This window comes from Sus scrofa, chromosome 14 (assembly GCF_054392235.1).
Source record: "Sus scrofa isolate SSC_HxYL_T2T_F1_AM1 chromosome 14, Sscrofa_HxYL_maternal_Yorkshire_Landrace_v2.0, whole genome shotgun sequence".
Lineage (NCBI taxonomy): Eukaryota > Metazoa > Chordata > Mammalia > Artiodactyla > Suidae > Sus > Sus scrofa.
This window is the reverse complement of record NC_139396.1, coordinates 2869325-2885475: the sequence shown is the minus strand read 5'-3', so window position 1 is coordinate 2885475 and position 16151 is coordinate 2869325.

The following is a 16151-nucleotide window of genomic DNA, read 5'->3' as shown; positions in this document are numbered from 1 at the left end:
AATGCATCCTGATTGAATGCAGTGTATTTTATGCAGCATGGCCCAAAACATCCCGATTGAATGCAGTGGATTCCATGCAGCGTCATTGAATGCAGTGGATTCCATGCAGCCTGATAAAATTCAATCCAATTGAATGCAGTGGATTCCATGCAGTGTGATTTAATGCAGTGTGATCCATGCTGCATGAAGAAATTGAACCCTATTTAATGCAGTGGATTTTATGCAGCATGATTGAATGCAGTGAATTCCTTCAGCATGATTGAATGCAGTGGATTTTTGCAGCATGGCCCAAAGCGTCCCGATTTAATGCAGTGGATTTTATGCAGCATGGCCAAAAGCATCCCGATTGAATGCAGTGGATACCATGCAGCATGATTGAATCAGTGCATATTATGCACCATGGCCAAAAGCATCCCGATTGAATGCAGTGGATTCCATGCAGCGTCATTGAATGTAGTGGATTCCATGCTTGTGATTGAATGCAGTGTAATTCATGCAGCCTGGTAAAATGAATCCCGATTGAATGCAGTGGATTCCATGCAGCATAATTGAATGAGGTGGATTCCAGGCAGCATGAAGAAATGGAACCTTATTGAATGCAGGGTATTGTATGCAGCATGATTAAATGCAGTGGATTCCTGCAGCATGATTGAATGCAGTGGAGTTTTTGCAGCTTGGCCCAAAGCATCCCGATTTAATGCAGTGGATTTTGTGCAGCATGTCCCAATACATCCCGATTGAATGCAGTGGATTTTATGCAGCATGGCCAAAAGCATCCCGATTGAATGCAGATGATTCCATGCAGCGTCATTGAATGCAGTGGATTCCATGCATTGTTATTCAATGCAGTGTAATCCAGGCAGCCTGGTAAAATGCATCCCGATTGACTGCAGTGGATTCCATGCAGCATGACTGAATGAAGTGGATTCCTTGCAGCCTGGTAAAATGCATCCCGATTGAATGCAGTCGATTCCATGTATTGTGATTGAATGCAGTTTTATCCATGCAGCGTGGTAAAATGCATCCCGATTGAATGCAGTGGATTTTATGCAGCATGATTGAATGCAGTGGATTCCATGCAGCCTGGTAAAATGCATCCCAATTAAATGCTGCGGATTCCATGCAGAATGATTGCATGAAGTGGATTCCATGCAGCATGAAGAAATGGAACCCTATTGAATGCAGGGGATTTTATGCAGCATGATTGAATGCAGTGGATTCCTTCAGCATGATTGAATGAAGTGGATTTTTTGCAGCATGGCCACAAACATCCCGATTGAATACAGTGGATTCCATGCAGCGTGGTGAAATGCATCCTGATTGAACGCAGTGTATACAATGCAGCGTGGCTAAATGGATCCCCATTCAATGCAGTGGATTCTATGCAGCGTGGCCCAATTGATCTCAACTGAATGCAGTGGATTCCATGCATCATGGCGCAATGGATCCCAATTGAATGCAGTGAAATCGATGCAGCGTGATTGAATGCAGTGTATTCCATGCAGCCTGGTAAAATGCAACTGGATTGAGTGCAGTGGATTCCATGCAGCTTGATAGAATGCAGTGGATTCCATGCAGCCTGGTAAAATTCATCCCGATTGAATGCAGTGGAGTTTATGCAGCATGATAGAATGCAGTGGATTCCTGCAGTATAAATGAATGCAGTGAATTTTTTGCAGCATGGCCCAAAGCATCCCGATTGAATGCAGTGGATTTTAGGCAGCATATCCCAAAACATCCCGATTGAATGCAGTGGATACCATGCAGCATGATTAAATGCAGTGGATTTTATGCACCATGGCCAAAAGCATCACGATTGAATGCAGTGGAGTCCATGCAGCGTCATTAAATGCAGTGGATTCCATGCATTGGGAATGAATGCAGTGTAATCCATGCAGCCTGGTAAAATGCATCCCGATTGAATGCAGTGGATTCCATGCAGCATGATTGAATGCAGTGTATTCCATGCACCATGAAGAAATGGAACCCTATTGAATGCAGGGGATTTTATGCAGCATGATTGAATGCAGTGGATTCCTGCAGCATGATTGAATGCATTGTATTTTTTGCAGCTTGGCCCAAAGCATCCAGATTTAATGCAGTGGATTTTCTGCAGCATGTCCCAAAACATCCCGATTGAATGCAGTCGATACCGTGCAGCATGATTGAATGCAGTGGATTTTATGCAGCATGGCCAAAAGCATCCCTATTCAATGCAGAGGATTCCATGCAGCGTCATTGAATGCAGTTGATTCCATGCATTTTGCTTGAATGCAGTGTAATCCATGCAGCTTGGTAAAATGCATACCGATTGAATGCAGTGGATTCCATGCAGCATGATTGAATGCAGTGGATTCCATGCAGCCTGGTAAAATGCATCCCTATTGAATGCATTGGATTCCATGCAGCGTGATTGAATTCAGTGTATTCCAGGCAGGATGAAGTAATGGAATTCTATTGAATGAAGTGTCTTTTATGCAGCATGATTGAATGCCGTGGATTCCTGCAGCATGATTGAATGCAGTGGATGATTTGAAGCATGGCCCAAAGCATCCGGATTGAATGCAGTGGATTTTAGGCAGCATGTCCCAAAACATCCCGATTGAAGGCAGGGGATACCATGCAGCATGATTGAATGCAGTGGATTTTATGCACAATGGCCAAAAGCATCCCGATTGAAGGCAGTGGATTCCATGCAGCGTCATTGACGCAGTGGATACCATGCATTGTGATTGAATGCAGTGTAATCCATGCAGCCTGGTAAAATGCATCCCGATTGAATGCAGTGGATTCCATGCAGCATGATTGAATGCAGTGGATTCCATGCAGCATGAAGAAATTGAACCCTGTGGAATTCAGTGGATTTTATGCAGCATGATTGAATGCAGTGGATTCCTGCAGCATGATTGAATGCAGTGGATTTCTTGAAGCTTGGCCAAAAGCATCCCGATTTACGGCAGTGGATTTTTTGCAGCATGTCCGAAAACATCCCGATTGAATGCAGTGGATATCGTGCAGCATGATTGAATGCAGTCGGTGTTATGCAGCATGGCCAAATGCATCCCGATTGAATGCAGTGGATTTTATGCAGCATGGCCAAAAGCATCCCGATTGAAGGCAGTGGATTCCATGCAGCATGATTGAATACAGTGGAGTATTTGCAGCATGGCCCAAAGAATCCCGATTGAATGCAGTGGATTTCATGCAGCGTCATTGAATGCAGAACATTCCATTCATTGTGGGGCAATGGATCTCGTTTGTATGCAGTGGAGACCATGCAGCGAGGCCCAATGCATCCCGATTGAATGCAGTGGATTTTATGCAGCATGGCCAAAACCATGGCGATTGGATGCAGTGGATTCCTTGCTGCATGATTGAATGCAGTGTACTTTATGCAGCATGGCCAAAAGCATCCCGATAGAATGCAGTGGATTCCATGCAGCGTCATTGAATGCAGTGGATTCCATGCATTGTGATGGAATGCAGTGTAATCCAGGCAGCCTGGTAAAATGCATCCCGATTGAATGCAGTGGATTCCATGTATTGTGATTGAATGCAGTGGATTCCATGCATCCTGGTAAAATGCATCCCGATTGAATGCAGTGGATTTTATGCAGCATGATTGAATGCAGTGGATTCCATGCAGCCTGGTAAAATGCATCCCACTTAAATGCTGCGGATTCCATGCAGCATGATTGAATGAAGTGGATTCCATGCAGCATGAAGAAATGGAACCCTATTGAATGCAGGTGATTTTATGCAGCATGATTGAATGCAGTGGATTCCTTCAGCATGATTGAATGTAGTGGATTTTTTGCAGCATGGCCACAAACATCCCGATTGAATGCCATGGATTCCATGCAGCGTGGTGAAATGCGTCCTGATTGAACGCAGTGTATACAATGCAGCGTGGCTAAATGGATCCCCATTCAATGCAGTGGATTCTATGCAGCGTGGCCCAATTGATCTCAACTGAAGGCAGTGGATTCCATGCATCATGGCGCAATGGATCCCAATTGAATGCAGTGAAATCGATGCAGCGTGATTGAATGCAGTGTATTCCATGCAGCCTGGTAAAATGCATCCCGATTGAATGCAGTGGATTCCATGCAGCATGAATGAATGCAGTGAATTCCAAGCAGCCTGGTAAAATTCATCCCGATTGAATGCAGTGGATTCCATGCAGTGTGATTGAATGCAGTGTGATCCATGCAGCATGAAGAAATGGAACCGTATTGAATGCAGTGGATTTTATTCAACATGATTACATGCAGTGGATTTTATGCAGCATGGCCAAAAACATGGCGATTGGATGCAGTGGATTCCTTGCAGCATGATTGAATGCAGTGTATTTTATGCAGCATGTCCAAAAGCATCCCGATAGAATGCAGTGGATTCCATGCAGCGTCATTGAATGCAGTCGATTCCATGTATTGTGATTGAATGCAGAGTAATCCATGCAGCGTGGTAAAATGCATCCCGATTGAATGCAGTGGATTTTATGCAGCATGATTGAATGTAGTGGTTTCCATGCAGCCTGGTAAAATGCATCCCACTTAAATGTGGCGGATTCCATGCAGCATGATTGAATGAAGTGGATTCCATGCAGCATGAAGAAATGGAAACCTATTGAATGCAGGGGATTTTATGCAGCATGATTGAATGCAGTGGATTCCTTCAGCATGATTGAATGAAGTGGATTTTTTGCAGCATGGCCACAAGCATCCTGATTGAATGCCATGGATTCCATGCAGCGTGGTGAAATGCGTCCTGATTGAACGCAGTGTATACAATGCATCGTGGCTAAATGGATCCCCATTCAATGCAGTGGTTTCTATGCAGCGTGGCCCAATTGATCTCAACTGAAGGCAGTGGATTCCATGCATCATGGTGCAATGGATCCCTATTGAATGCAGTGAAATCGATGCAGCGTGATTGAATGCAGTGTATTCCATGCAGCCTGGTAAAATGCATCCCGATTGAATGCAGTGGATTCCATGCAGAATGAATGAATTCAGTGGATTCCAAGCAGCCTGGTAAAATTCATACCGATTGAATGCAGTGGATTCCATGCAGTGTGATTGAATGCAGTGTGATCCATGCAGCATGAAGAAATGGAACCCTATTGAATGCAGTGGATTTTATGCAGCATATTTGAATGCAGTGGATACCTGCAGCATGATTGAATGCAGTGGATTTTTGGCAGCATGGCCCAAAGCATCCCGATTGAATGCAGTGTATTTAGGGCAGCATGTCCCAAAACATCCCGATTGAATGCAGTGGATACCATGCAGCAGGATTGAATGCAGGGGATTTTATGCACCATGGCCAAAAGCATCCCGATTGAAGGCAGTGGATTCCATGCAGCGTCATTGAATGCAGTGGATTCCATGCATTCTGATTGAATGCAGTGTAATCCATGCAGCCTGGTAAAATGCATCCCGATTGAATGCAGTGGATTCCATGCAGCATGATTGAATGCAGTGTATTCCATGCAGCATGAAGAAATGGAACCCTATGGAATGCAGTGGATTTTATACAGCATGATTGAATGCAGTGGATTCCTGCAGCATGATTGAATGCAGTGTATTTTTTGCAGCTTGGCCCAAAGCATCCCGATTTAATGCAGTGGATTTTCTGCAGCATGTCCCAAAACATCCCGATTGAATGCAGTCGATACCGTGCAGCATGATTGAATGCAGTGGATTTTATGCAGCATGGCAAAAAGCATCCCGATTCAATGCAGAGGATTCCATGCAGCGTCATTGAATGCAGTGGATTCCATGCATTGTGATGGAATGCAGTGTGATCCTGGCAGCCTGGTAAAATGCATCCCGATTGAATGCAGTGGATTCCATGTATTGTGATTGAATGCCGTGGATTCCATGCATTGTGATGGAATGCAGTGTAATCCAGGCAGCCTGGTAAAATGCATCCCGATTGAATGCAGTCGATTCCATGTATTGTGATTAAATGCAGTTTAATCCATGCAGCGTGGTAAAATGCATCCCGATTGAATGCAGTGGATTTTATGCAGCATGATTGAATGCAGTGGATTCCATGCAGCCTGGTAAAATGCATCCCGATTGAATGCTGCGGATTCCATGCAGCATGATTGAATGAAGTGGATTCCATGCAGCATGAAGAAATGGAACCCTATTGAATGCAGGGGATTTTATGCAGCATGATTGAATGCAGTGGATACCTTCAGCATGATTGAATGAAGTGGATTTTTTGCAGCATGGCCACAAACATCCCGATTGAATGCCATGGATTCCATGCAGCGTGGTGAAATGCATCCTGATTGAACGCAGTGTATACAATGCAGCGTGGCTAAATGGATCCCCATTCAATGCAGTGGATTCTATGAAGCGTGGCCCAATTGATCTCAACTGAAGGCAGTGGATTCCATGCATCATGGCGCAATGGATCCCAATTGAATGCAGTGAAATCGATGCAGCGTGATTGAATGCAGTGTATTCCATGCAGCCTGGTAAAATGCAACTGGATTGAATGCAGTGGATTCCATGAAGCATGATTGAATGCATGGATTCCATGCAGCCTGGTAAAATTCATCCCGATTGAATGCAGTGGATTTTATGCAGCATGATAGAATGCAGTGGATTCCTGCAGCATGAATGAATGCAGTGAATTTTTTGCAGCATGGCCCAAAGCATCCCGATTTATTGGAGTGGATTTTAGGCAGCATATCCCAAAACATCCCAATTGAATACAGTGGATACCATGCAGCATGATTAAATGAAGTGGATTTTATGCACCCTGGCCAAAAGCATCCCGATTGAATGCAGTGGATTCCATGCAGCGTCATTAAATGCAGTGGATTCCATGCATTGGGATTGAATGCAGTGTAATCCATGCAGCCTGGTAAAATGCATCCCGATTGAATGCAGTGGATTCCATGCAGCATGATTGAATGCAGTGTATTCCATGCACCATGAAGAAATGGAACCCTATTGAATGCAGGGTATTTTATGCAGCATGATTAAATGCAGTGGATTCCTGCAGCATGATTGAATGCAGTGTATTTTTTGCAGCTTGGCCCAAAGCATCCCGATTTAATGCAGTGGATTTTCTGCAGCATGTCCCAAAACATCCCGATTGAATGCAGTCGATACCATGCAGCATGATTGAATGCAGTGGATTTTATGCAGCATGGCCAAAAGCATCCCGATTCAATGCAGAGGATTCCATGCAGCATGATTGAATGCAGTGGATTCCATGCAGCATGAAGAAATGCATCCCTATTGAATGCATTGGATTCCATGCAGCGTGATTGAATTCAGTGTATTCCAGGCAGCATGAAGTAATGGAATTCTATTGAATGAGTTGTCTTTTATGCAGCATGATTGAATGCCGTGGATTCCTGCAGCATGATTGAATGCAGTGGATGATTTGCAGCATGGCCCAAAGCATCCCGATTGAATGCTGTGGATTTTAGGCAGCATGTCCCAAAACATCCCGATTGAAGGCAGGGGATACCATGCAACATGATGAATGCAGTGGAGTTTATGCACAATGGCCAAAAGCATCCCGATTGAAGGCAGTGGATTCCATGCAGCGTCATTGACGCAGTGGATACCATGCATTGTGATTGAATGCAGTGTAATCCATGCAGCCTGGTAAAATGCATCCCGATTGAATGCATTGGATTCCATGCAGCGTGATTGAATTCAGTGTATTCCAGGCAACATGAAATAATGGAAGCCTTTTGAATGAAGTGTATTTTATGCAGCATGATTGAATGCACTGGATTCCTGCAGCATGAATGAATGCAGTGAATTTTTTGCAGCGTGGCCCAAAGCATCCCCATTGAATGCAGTGGATTCCATGCAGCGTCATTGAATGCAGACGATTCCATGCATTGTGGCACAATGGATCCCGATTGTATTCAGTGCGGTTGATGCAGTGAGGCCCAATGCATCCCGATTGAATGCAGTGGATTATATGCAGCATGGCCAAAAGCATCCCGATTGAAGGCAGTGGATTCCATGCAGCATGATTGAATACAGTGGAGTATTTGCAGCATGGCCCAAAGCATCCCGATTGAATGCAGTGGATTTCATGCAGCGTCATTGAATACAGAACATTCCATTCATTGTGGGGCAATGGATCTCGTTTGTATGCAGTGGAGACCATGCAGCGAGGCCCAATGCATCCCGATTGAATGCAGTGGATTTTATGCAGCATGGCCAAAACCATGGCGATTGGATGCAGTGGATTCCTTGCTGCATGATTGAATGCAGTGTACTTTATGCAGCATGGCCAAAAGCATCCCGATAGAATGCAGTGGATTCCATGCAGCGTCATTGAATGCAGTGGATTCCATGCATTGTGATGGAATGCAGTGTAATCCAGGCAGCCTGGTAAAATGCATCCCGATTGAATGCAGTGGATTCCATGTATTGTGATTGAATGCAGTGGATTCCATGCATCCTGGTAAAATGCATCCCGATTGAATGCAGTGGATTTTATGCAGCATGATTGAATGCAGTGGATTCCATGCAGCCTGGTAAAATGCATCCCACTTAAATCCTGCGGATTCCATGCAGCATGATTGAATGAAGTGGATTCCATGCAGCATGAAGAAATGGAACCCTATTGAATGCAGGTGATTTTATGCAGCATGATTGAATGCAGTGGATTCCTTCAGCATGATTGAATGTAGTGGATTTTTTGCAGCATGGCCACAAACATCCCGATTGAATGCCATGGATTCCATGCAGCGTGGTGAAATGCGTCCTGATTGAACGCAGTGTATACAATGCAGCGTGGCTAAATGGATCCCCATTCAATGCAGTGGAATCTATGCAGCGTGGCCCAATTGATCTCAACTGAAGGCAGTGGATTCCATGCATCATGGCGCAATGGATCCCAATTGAATGCAGTGAAATCGATGCAGCGTGATTGAATGCAGTGTATTCCATGCAGCCTGGTAAAATGCATCCCGATTGAATGCAGTGGATTCCATGCAGCATGAATGAATGCAGTGGAATCCAAGCAGCCTGGTAAAATTCATCCCGATTGAATGCAGTGGATTCCATGCAGCGTCATTGAATGCAGTCGATTCCATGTATTGTGATTGAATGCAGAGTAATCCATGCAGCGTGGTAAAATGCATCCCGATTGAATGCAGTGGATTTTATGCAGCATGATTGAATGTAGTGGTTTCCATGCAGCCTGGTAAAATGCATCCCACTTAAATGTGGCGGATTCCATGCAGCATGATTGAATGAAGTGGATTCCATGCAGCATGAAGAAATGGAAACCTATTGAATGCAGGGGATTTTATGCAGCATGATTGAATGCAGTGGATTCCTTCAGCATGATTGAATGAAGTGGATTTTTTGCAGCATGGCCACAAGCATCCTGATTGAATGCCATGGATTCCATGCAGCGTGGTGAAATGCGTCCTGATTGAACGCAGTGTATACAATGCATCGTGGCTAAATGGATCCCCATTCAATGCAGTGGTTTCTATGCAGCGTGGCCCAATTGATCTCAACTGAAGGCAGTGGATTCCATGCATCATGGTGCAATGGATCCCTATTGAATGCAGTGAAATCGATGCAGCGTGATTGAATGCAGTGTATTCCATGCAGCCTGGTAAAATGCATCCCGATTGAATGCAGTGGATTCCATGCAGAATGAATGAATTCAGTGGATTCCAAGCAGCCTGGTAAAATTCATACCGATTGAATGCAGTGGATTCCATGCAGTGTGATTGAATGCAGTGTGATCCATGCAGCATGAAGAAATGGAACCCTATTGAATGCAGTGGATTTTATGCAGCATATTTGAATGCAGTGGATACCTGCAGCATGATTGAATGCAGTGGATTTTTGGCAGCATGGCCCAAAGCATCCCGATTGAATGCAGTGTATTTAGGGCAGCATGTCCCAAAACATCCCGATTGAATGCAGTGGATACCATGCAGCAGGATTGAATGCAGGGGATTTTATGCACCATGGCCAAAAGCATCCCGATTGAAGGCAGTGGATTCCATGCAGCGTCATTGAATGCAGTGGATTCCATGCATTCTGATTGAATGCAGTGTAATCCATGCAGCCTGGTAAAATGCATCCCGATTGAATGCAGTGTATTCCATGCAGCATGATTGAATGCAGTGTATTCCATGCAGCATGAAGAAATGGAACCCTATGGAATGCAGTGGATTTTATACAGCATGATTGAATGCAGTGGATTCCTGCAGCATGATTGAATGCAGTGTATTTTTTGCAGCTTGGCCCAAAGCATCCCGATTTAATGCAGTGGATTTTCTGCAGCATGTCCCAAAACATCCCGATTGAATGCAGTCGATACCGTGCAGCATGATTGAATGCAGTGGATTTTATGCAGCATGGCAAAAAGCATCCCGATTCAATGCAGAGGATTCCATGCAGCGTCATTGAATGCAGTGGATTCCATGCATTGTGATGGAATGCAGTGTGATCCTGGCAGCCTGGTAAAATGCATCCCGATTGAATGCAGTGGATTCCATGTATTGTGATTGAATGCCGTGGATTCCATGCATTGTGATGGAATGCAGTGTAATCCAGGCAGCCTGGTAAAATGCATCCCGATTGAATGCAGTCGATTCCATGTATTGTGATTAAATGCAGTTTAATCCATGCAGCGTGGTAAAATGCATCCCGATTGAATGCAGTGGATTTTATGCAGCATGATTGAATGCAGTGGATTCCATGCAGCCTGGTAAAATGCATCCCACTTAAATGCTGCGGATTCCATGCAGCATGATTGAATGAAGTGGATTCCATGCAGCATGAAGAAATGGAACCCTATTGAATGCAGGGGATTTTATGCAGCATGATTGAATGCAGTGGATACCTTCAGCATGATTGAATGAAGTGGATTTTTTGCAGCATGGCCACAAACATCCCGATTGAATGCCATGGATTCCATGCAGCGTGGTGAAATGCATCCTGATTGAACGCAGTGTATACAATGCAGCGTGGCTAAATGGATCCCCATTCAATGCAGTGGATTCTATGAAGCGTGGCCCAATTGATCTCAACTGAAGGCAGTGGATTCCATGCATCATGGCGCAATGGATCCCAATTGAATGCAGTGAAATCGATGCAGCGTGATTGAATGCAGTGTATTCCATGCAGCCTGGTAAAATGCAACTGGATTGAATGCAGTGGATTCCATGAAGCATGATTGAATGCATGGATTCCATGCAGCCTGGTAAAATTCATCCCGATTGAATGCAGTGGATTTTATGCAGCATGATAGAATGCAGTGGATTCCTGCAGCATGAATGAATGCAGTGAATTTTTTGCAGCATGGCCCAAAGCATCCCGATTTATTGGAGTGGATTTTAGGCAGCATATCCCAAAACATCCCAATTGAATACAGTGGATACCATGCAGCATGATTAAATGAAGTGGATTTTATGCACCCTGGCCAAAAGCATCCCGATTGAATGCAGTGGATTCCATGCAGCGTCATTAAATGCAGTGGATTCCATGCATTGGGATTGAATGCAGTGTAATCCATGCAGCCTGGTAAAATGCATCTCGATTGAATGCAGTGGATTCCATGCAGCATGATTGAATGCAGTGTATTCCATGCACCATGAAGAAATGGAACCCTATTGAATGCAGGGTATTTTATGCAGCATGATTAAATGCAGTGGATTCCTGCAGCATGATTGAATGCAGTGTATTTTTTGCAGCTTGGCCCAAAGCATCCCGATTTAATGCAGTGGATTTTCTGCAGCATGTCCCAAAACATCCCGATTGAATGCAGTCGATACCATGCAGCATGATTGAATGCAGTGGATTTTATGCAGCATGGCCAAAAGCATCCCGATTCAATGCAGAGGATTCCATGCAGCATGATTGAATGCAGTGGATTCCAGGCAGCATGAAGAAATGCATCCCTATTGAATGCATTGGATTCCATGCAGCGTGATTGAATTCAGTGTATTCCAGGCAGCATGAAGTAATGGAATTCTATTGAATGAGTTGTCTTTTATGCAGCATGATTGAATGCCGTGGATTCCTGCAGCATGATTGAATGCAGTGGATGATTTGCAGCATGGCCCAAAGCATCCCGATTGAATGCTGTGGATTTTAGGCAGCATGTCCCAAAACATCCCGATTGAAGGCAGGGGATACCATGCAACATGATGAATGCAGTGGATTTTATGCACAATGGCCAAAAGCATCCCGATTGAAGGCAGTGGATTCCATGCAGCGTCATTGACGCAGTGGATACCATGCATTGTGATTGAATGCAGTGTAATCCATGCAGCCTGGTAAAATGCATCCCGATTGAATGCATTGGATTCCATGCAGCGTGATTGAATTCAGTGTATTCCAGGCAACATGAAATAATGGAAGCCTTTTGAATGAAGTGTATTTTATGCAGCATGATTGAATGCACTGGATTCCTGCAGCATGAATGAATGCAGTGAATTTTTTGCAGCGTGGCCCAAAGCATCCCCATTGAATGCAGTGGATTCCATGCAGCGTCATTGAATGCAGACGATTCCATGCATTGTGGCACAATGGATCCCGATTGTATTCAGTGCGGTTGATGCAGTGAGGCCCAATGCATCCCGATTGAATGCAGTGGATTATATGCAGCATGGCCAAAAGCATCCCGATTGAAGGCAGTGGATTCCATGCAGCATGATTGAATACAGTGGAGTATTTGCAGCATGGCCCAAAGCATCCCGATTGAATGCAGTGGATTTCATGCAGCGTCATTGAATACAGAACATTCCATTCATTGTGGGGCAATGGATCTCGTTTGTATGCAGTGGAGACCATGCAGCGAGGCCCAATGCATCCCGATTGAATGCAGTGGATTTTATGCAGCATGGCCAAAACCATGGCGATTGGATGCAGTGGATTCCTTGCTGCATGATTGAATGCAGTGTACTTTATGCAGCATGGCCAAAAGCATCCCGATAGAATGCAGTGGATTCCATGCAGCGTCATTGAATGCAGTGGATTCCATGCATTGTGATGGAATGCAGTGTAATCCAGGCAGCCTGGTAAAATGCATCCCGATTGAATGCAGTGGATTCCATGTATTGTGATTGAATGCAGTGGATTCCATGCATCCTGGTAAAATGCATCCCGATTGAATGCAGTGGATTTTATGCAGCATGATTGAATGCAGTGGATTCCATGCAGCCTGGTAAAATGCATCCCAATTAAATGCTGTGGATTCCATGCAGCATGAAGTAATGGAACCCTATTGAATGAAGTGTATTTATGCAGCATTATTGAATGCACTGGATTCCTGCAGCATGAATGAATGCAGTGGATATTTTGCAGCATGGCCCCAAGCATCCCGATTGAATGCAGTGGATTCCATGCAGCGTCATGCAATGCAGAAGACTCCATGCATTGTCGCACAATGGATCCCGATTGTATTCAGTGCGGTTGGCGCAGTGAGGCCCAATGCATCCCGATTGAATGCAGTGGATTATATGCAACATGGCCAAAATCCCGATTGAAGGCAGTGGATTCCATGCAGCATGATTGAATACAGTGGAGTATTTGCAGCATGGCCGAAAGCATCGTGATTGAATGCAGTGTATTTCATGCAGCGTCATTTAATGCAGAACATTCCATACAATGTGGTGCAATGGATCTCGTTTGTATGCAGTGGAGACCATGCAGCGAGGCCCAATGCATCCTGATTGAATGCAGTGTATTTTATGCAGCATGGCCCAAAACATCCCGATTGAATGCAGTGGATTCCATGCAGCGTCATTGAATGCAGTGGATTCCATGCAGCCTGATAAAATTCAATCCAATTGAATGCAGTGGATTCCATGCAGTGTGATTTAATGCAGTGTGATCCATGCTGCATGAAGAAATTGAACCCTATTTAATGCAGTGGATTTTATGCAGCATGATTGAATGCAGTGAATTCCTTCAGCATGATTGAATGCAGTGGATTTTTGCAGCATGGCCCAAAGCATCCCGATTTAATGCAGTGTATTTTATGCACCATGGCCAAAAGCATCCCGATTGAATGCAGTGGATACCATGCAGCATGATTGAATGCAGTGGATTCCATGCTTGTGATTGAATGCAGTGTAATTCATGCAGCCTGGTAAAATGAATCCCGATTGAATGCAGTGGATTCCATGCAGCATAATTGAATGAGGTGGATTCCAGGCAGCATGAAGAAATGGAACCTTATTGAATGCAGGGTATTTTATGCAGCATGATTAAATGCAGTGGATTCCTGCAGCATGATTGAATGCAGTGGATTTTTTGCAGCTTGGCCCAAAGCATCCCGATTTAATGCAGTGGATTTTCTGCAGCATGTCCCAATACATCCCGATTGAATGCAGTGGATTTTATGCAGCATGGCCAAAAGCATCCCGATTGAATGCAGATGATTCCATGCAGCGTCATTGAATGCAGTGGATTCCATGCATTGTTATTGAATGCAGTGTAATCCAGGCAGCCTGGTAAAATGCATCCCGATTGACTGCAGTGGATTCCATGCAGCATGACTGAATGCAGTGGATTCCATGCAGCCTGGTAAAATGCATCCCGATTGAATGCAGTCGATTCAATGTATTGTGATTGAATGCAGTTTTATCCATGCAGCGTGGTAAAATGCATCCCGATTGAATGCAGTGGATTTTATGCAGCATGATTGAATGCAGTGGATTCCATGCAGCCTGGTAAAATGCATCCCACTTAAATGCTGCGGATTCCATGCAGAATGATTGAATGAAGTGGATTCCATGCAGCATGAAGAAATGGAACCCTATTGAATGCAGGGGATTTTATGCAGCATGATTGAATGCAGTGGATTATTTGCAGCATGGCCACAAACATCCCGATTGAATGCAGTGGATTCCATGCAGCGTGGTGAAATGCATCCTGATTGAACGCAGTGTATACAATGCATCGTGGCTAAATGGATCCCCATTCAATGCAGTGGATTCTATGAAGCGTGGCCCAATTGATCTCAACTGAATGCAGTGGATTCCATGCATCATGGCGCAATGGATCCCAATTGAATGCAGTGAAATCGATGCAGCGTGATTGAATGCAGTGTATTCCATGCAGCCTGGTAAAATGCAACTGGATTGAATGCAGTGGATTCCATGCAGCTTGATAGAATGCAGTGGATTCCATGCAGCCTGGTAAAATTCATCCCGATTGAATGCAGGGGATTTTATGCAGCATGATAGAATGCAGTGGATTCCTGCAGCATGAATTAATGCAGTGAATTTTTTGCAGCATGGCCCAAAGCATCCCGATTTAATGGAGTGGATTTTAGGCAGCATATCCCAAAACATCCCGATTGAATGCAGTGGATACCATGCAGCATGATTAAATGCAGTGGATTTTATGCACCATGGCCAAAAGCATCCCGATTGAATGCAGTGGATTCCATGCAGCGTCATTAAATGCAGTGGATTCCATGCATTGCGATTGAATGCAGTGTAATCCATGCAGCCTGGTAAAATGCATCCCGATTGAATGCAGTGGATTCCATGCAGCATGAAGAAATGGAACCCTATTGAATGCAGGGGATTTTATGCAGCATGATTGAATGCAGTGGATTCCTGCAGCATGATTGAATGCATTGTATTTTTTGCAGCATGGCCCAAAGCATCCAGATTTAATGCAGTGGATTTTCTGAAGCATGTCCCAAAACATCCCGATTGAATGCAGTCGATACCGTGCAGCATGATTGAATGCAGTGGATTTTATGCAGCATGGCCAAAAGCATCCCGATTCAATGCAGAGGATTCCATGCAGCGTCATTGAATGCAGTGGATTCCATTCATTGTGCTTGAATGCAGTGTAATCTATGCAGCCTGGTAAAATGCATACCGATTGAATGCAGTGGATTCCATGCAGCATGATTGAATGCAGTGGATTCCATGCAGCCTGGTAAAATGCATCCCTATTGAATGCATTGGATTCCATGCAGCGTGATTGAATTCAGTGTATTCCAGGCAGCATGAAGTAATGGAATTCTATTGAATGAAGTGTCTTTTATGCAGCATGATTGAATGCCGTGGATTCCTGCAGCATGATTGAATGCAGTGGATGATTTGCAGCATGGCCCAAAGCATCCCGATTGAATGCAGTGGATTTTAGGCAGCATGTCCCAAA